Source organism: Sinocyclocheilus rhinocerous, unplaced genomic scaffold (assembly GCF_001515625.1).
Source record: "Sinocyclocheilus rhinocerous isolate Xijiao unplaced genomic scaffold, SAMN03320098_v1.1 scaffold1104, whole genome shotgun sequence".
Classification (NCBI taxonomy): Eukaryota; Metazoa; Chordata; class Actinopteri; order Cypriniformes; family Cyprinidae; genus Sinocyclocheilus; species Sinocyclocheilus rhinocerous.
In genome coordinates, this window is record NW_015643561.1 from 53397 (window position 1) to 59220 (window position 5824).

Consider the following 5824-nt stretch of genomic DNA (forward strand, 5'->3'; position numbering starts at 1 on the left):
ATAAATACCTGATCCAATTAAAATATTTAAGGATCACTTTGCATATCTTAGTTTGAAAATTCCAAAGAAACCTAAATATTTGTTTAAATTAAATTTTTTAGACATGTTTAACAGAGTCAAATTAAACATTGAAAGCTGGAAACTGCTCCCTTCATCACCAATTGGCCGTGTGAATGTGATAAAGATGGTTGTTCTCCCTAAGTTTTTATATCTCTTCCAAAATCTTCCGATTTATTTACCTGCAACTTTTTTTAGACAACTTGATTCAGTTATTCTTTCATTTGTATGGAACTATAAAACACCTCGCATAGCAAAAGCCCACTTACAAAAACCTACTGATTGTGGAGGTCTTGGCCTTCCCATTTGTAAGCATTATTATTGGGCAGCAAATGCCAGGGCTCTCACTTTCTGGCAAAGGGTCATCCTGGATGATATGACATCTGAGACCTCTCCATTATGGGTTTGTCAGTGCCAGAGTCCTCTCTCCCAGCTTTGCTTTTTACAGAGTGTAAATCTATCAGTAAATTAGGAAGCAGTAATTTTGTGTTGAGAAATTCTTTGAAGATTTTGAATCAGATAAATACATTTTATAAATTACCAGAAGTCTCAGTCAGTACACCAATATCATGTAATCTTTTGTTTGAGCCTTCTCAGATTGATGGTACTTTTTCAGGATGGAGGAGAAAAGGTTTATGCTGTATAGGAGATCTCTATATAGAGGATCAATTTGCATCTTTTTCACAACTTAAAAGTACGTTTACACTCCCACAGTCTCCCTTTTTCTGTTATTTGCAAATTAGAAATTATGTAAAGAAAAATATTCCACAGTTTATAAATAAACCTGAAAATCATATTATTCATGATCTCTTATCTTCTAATCCTGAGACCAGACATCTGGTATCTTGCTTTATTCGTGCTTTTGCAACATCTGTATGCACTAAGCACCTTAAAGCAGTCTGGTCTACTGAACTGAGCGATGAAGTGACTGATGAGATCTGGGAAGAAGCCTTGAGAATAAAGAGTTGTTCGGTAAATTAGAGATATAAATGAATCCAGTTCAAAGTTATACATCGTCTTCATTATTCCAAAACTAGATTAAATAAAATATTTCCCTCTATATCTTCTCAATGTGATCGATGCAATAGGGCGGAGGGGAAATCCGTGTATCATTTGATCATTCGTTTTTTTATTTAATATTGAAAGTAGAAAAATGAGAAAACGGCTCCTTTTTCGTTTTTTGTTTTTTTCCAAAAAACGAAAAACGAGAATTCAGCTTAAATTTACGTTTAAAATACCTGATGACAGTAGTAAGCATCATTCATTCAAAGGCATCATATATTAATATCGACAAAATACTTTCACAGATAATGATGCTAAAAGTAGCTATTGACAGTCAGTTACCTGAAACCGCGAGTAGGCCTACTGATAACGACAGGTGAGACCAGATCAAAGTCATAATGTTCATCACCATAGTCGTTAAAATGATTTGTGTTCATCCTAACCAGTAAATAACACCAATGATTGATCATGACAACAATAAGTGACTAGATTTTCAGTGTCCTGCCGTTCGGATTCATCAGAGCAATTTGCTTCAAGATTAAACACACATAAAGATAAAATAAACACAGACGCACACGCACACACACACACAGGAAGGACCCTTTGCTTTAAACCAGGCGCGGTTTGAAATCAGTGATGCGCGATTACAGTTTTTGCCTGTTGCTTGAACACTATAGACACATGCTTAGACCAAAGTAACAAAACTTGAAGCTTTTGTTACTATACCTTAAACACAGTGTAACCATACCTTAAACAAAAGCGCTGCTTTGCACTTCAGTTGCAATTCTGCAACACACTTGCTCCTGCACGCTACACACTATTTCATACATAAGACACTTCGTTCATAAATGAAATCTCATGGGTACAATTGGGAAAACACATCTATTCAAAATACAAAACACAATGGGTGATTGAAAACACTTAGACACACACCTGAAAACACTTACTTACAAAACTGATCACCGATCAGCCAACCACAAATAGGCCTCAGTTGAGCCATTTTGAGAACTTTGCAAGCGCTGCATTGATAACTGCTTGTTAATGTCAGTTTACCTCTTGTGACTGAGTTTTTAAATGAACGCTATCCACATGTCTGCTGTGCCTCTTTATTTATTTTGTATTTAATGGTCTGTTTGATACCATTTCTTTTAGTTTGTACTTTGTTTTTGTTTTTTCCCCCCAAAGTGAGGCGTCTGTGTTGATGACCAAGGATGTTGAGAGGTAATTACTTTTGACTCTCTTGTATGTACTCCTCTCTAATGCTTAATATAATATAAACTCTGCTTAAATACGTCCTCCTGCTGCTCACTCACTTTTTTTTTTTCATCCGTCTGTCAATTCCAGTGTCCCAAAGCTGACTTTTATCAATGTCAAGTCTAAGGTTAGCAAAAATCAACTTTCCTCTCTCAACTTGAGAGGTAATTACTTTTGACTCTCTTGTATTTACTCCTCTCTAATGCTTAATATAATATAAACTCTGCTTAAATACGTCCTTCTGCTGCTCACTCACTTTTTTTTTTTTCATCCGTCTGTCAATTCCAGTGTCCCAAAGCTGACTTTTATCAATGTCAAGTCTAAGATTAGCAAATCAACACTTTCCTCTCTCAACCAAAATCTTTTCCATTAAAATTAATATCTGTAGAGAAGCTGACTTGGTTAATGTTTCAGTTTTGTGCAACTACAAATGTTAACTCCGTTTTATCTGTAATTTCATCCTACAGATAATCTGCACATCTTAAAGAGCTCAGTTTATTTTCTTCACCTCCACTCCTTGATGGAAGTCCACTCGTTGTTGACTTTGTCAGTGCTACAGAATTCCAAGGTCTTTTAATCTAATATCATTATAAATGGCTCACAGATAGATCTGGTTTCCACAAGCAGCTCAGTGTTCCTGTTACACCCGTTACCGGCATGCAGTTACTTTTAATGGTTTGCTTTTGTTCCAGTGAGGTCCTGAAAGTGTTAATAGCGGTTTCTCCTGAGAAAATCAACAGCTGCTGAGGTGAGTCCTCCTGTGTTTCTCAATATTTACAACACTGTATATTGCTCTTTACTGGGTCGAACCAAGCCTTGTGGTGGAGAATGACCCATTGCAGTCTTTGATCAATGCTAGGTAGTGAGTAGTCAATCCCCTGCAGGTGCAAATTCATTGTTACTGAGGTCGGTTATCAGATAGATGTGGTGCCTCAAACATGGCGACAGGGAGCCCACTAAAGCACTGTTTTGTCTAATGTTTTCTGTGGGTTTGTGGTTAGTTACTCTTTAACCTTGTTCAAAAGACTATGTGGTTAATGTTTGTTTTATATGCGGTATAATTAATCAATAGTTGATGGAATGTGTTTTGTTTAAAGTGCAGGACTGTACTGTTTGATCATGCAGACCAGGCACTTTTTTTCCCCCTTTTTTCCTCCGTGCTCTTCTTTACTCTTAATATATGCTTGCATGTGTCCTTCTGCCCCTCACTCTTTTGCAAATCTGATTTCATTACAGCTGTAGTCACACTCTCGACTGAGACCTGGAATTTAATAAGAGGACACATCGGCACTCTGCTCTCCATCAGCTTTATAAATTATACAGCACAAATACTCAATTAGTGCCAAGAATTTAATGAAATTCAAGCGTAATTTCAGATTCCAGATCAGCTTTTTCCCCCCTCCTTGATTGAAGGCCCACTCATCGTCATTGGTGACTCCAGAGTCCATCTTCATGAGCCTCATGCTGCAGAAATGCTGTCTCTTCTAGCCTCTTTTGATCTTCTCTGACTGACGGCTTTATCAGATCTTAAACCTGGATTCCAGCAGAATACACTAACTCCTGTCTTCATCTTCAACTTGTACACTTACCTATACTTGGGGCTGGGCAAAAAAATCGAATGCGATTTTCATGCTAATCTCGTCAGGAAAGCCACTTCTGGTGATTAGTAGTAAATCTCCAGCACGTGCTTTCAGATGGAGCGGCATTTACTACACCGAGCCGTAGATCACTGACAAGCTACACAAAATCGCGTTTAAAATCGCATTCGATTTATTTTTTTGACCTGCCCTACCTATACTTAAATGTACTCTTGTTCAAAAACTTTTTTTTAAATTTCTTTCCATTACTAACTGAGTTTTTGTCCTGCAGGTATGTTGGGCAACATGAAGCTGGATGTGCTGTGATCCTCCATGATTGAAGCCCTCATGTCATTTGTGACCGCATTGTATTGTGTGGTGGTTATAGTGTTTTTTTCTTTTTATAGCTTTTGTATAGATGGCTTTGTTTGACCAAAGGTTGTGACTCTGAGGATCAAAACAGGGAGTCTGTGACCTGCAGGTGCCGTTTCACTGTACTCGGATCAGAGAGATGGGGCGCCCCAAGCTCAGTACAGTTATAGGGATGGCTGGTCAAGGACGCTTTGGATAAAACATTAACAAGCAGCTCAAATGTTTGAGACCAGTATGTTTCAGTATATTCAAAGGTGCTTCACATTATCTTTTGTTAGTGTCCCTTTGTTTTTTTTTTGCTTTTTTAAATGATCACTTGTGCACTTAACTTTGGCAGTAATGCAGGAGCCTCAGCCCTTGTGTGGAGACCTGACTCATGAAGGAAGGCAAGTGCAGATAAGGCTTTTTATTTTATTTTTTATGAATGTTCTCTGCCCTCCACCCACGTTTGCGTACAGTGGTTTATCTCCATAGTCCCAAATCTGAAGCCGCTGTCTGCTCATCTTTGGCTTGATTGAGACCTTGATTCTACTAGAGGACATGACTTCACTTTCTTCCACACCACATGCCAAACAAGCATGTTTGTTTTCTCTATCCTGAGCTATAAATTTCTATTTAAACAACTTTTGAATTTGCATGCATATAAGATCCATGGTAACCTCACATGTACCATTATCCGAGTTGGATGCATTATCCTTTACATTGATGATGTGAGGATTATTCAAGTAAATACTGAAGTACTCCAAGCATCTATGCTGTGAACTTTACATATTTCACATACTTTTGAAAACCAGCCTTTAGTTGATCCTAAGTGCTCATTGTCACAGCTGTAAACATGACCGCTTTCTTCCATGAGGGAGTTTGGTGTCATGGCATATTTGTTTCCAGGTGGAATGTTAAAGAATGTGGCGCGTCTCCCAGAAATCCTATATAATTCAACCAATCAGATGACGACTTGGAAACTCCTGTAATGTTTCCAGTTTTGTGTGCCGTATGCATCAGATGTTCAGCCAGCGGTCTGTGGGCATGATGGCTGAGACTAGAATCAACCAGGCACTGATGCCCTCTTCTCTCTCTCAAGCTCACCTTGAACGGGTTTCCTTCTCTTAAATACCTGGAAATATGCTCTTTATGCATCTCCTTTGAGACATTAGGGTTAAATGTAAACCACAAAACTCATTCCATGTCTTCCAGGTGAGCTGGGCAGCTGCTTAGATGAGTTGGATGTGATCCAGTCCCGTTCCTTAATGGCAGCTCGCTTGTATTCATTGAGGGTTTCATAGGTGAGTGCTCATTCTCCAGAATTATGTTCTTCTAGGCTTGTTTGCTCTTCGAGCTCAAGAGATGTGGAGAGCTTTCTTCAGTAAACTGCCAACTGAAACTCAATTGAATCTTGTATATATTCTCTTTACTGGGTTAAGCCAAACTCTCCAAATCCGCTGGGAATCATGGCCATCCTTCTGTACATCCTGATCAACCAATGATAGGCATTAAATAGGAAAATAGTGTCAATAATTCAAAATGACAATAGTGAACACTCAATTTTCAGTTAAAGGCAGTTC

General features: G+C 38.3%; 1 long non-coding RNA gene across 1 annotated transcript; it reads left to right on the forward strand.

Moving 5' to 3' along the window:
* Positions 1-2213: 2213 nt before the first annotated feature.
* LOC107757380 (uncharacterized) lies at positions 2214-5337 on the forward strand. Its single transcript, XR_001641935.1, has 4 exons — positions 2214-2280; positions 2781-2881; positions 3006-3061; positions 5151-5337. It is a non-coding gene; the product is annotated as an uncharacterized LOC107757380 (long non-coding RNA).
* Positions 5338-5824: the final 487 nt, after the last annotated feature.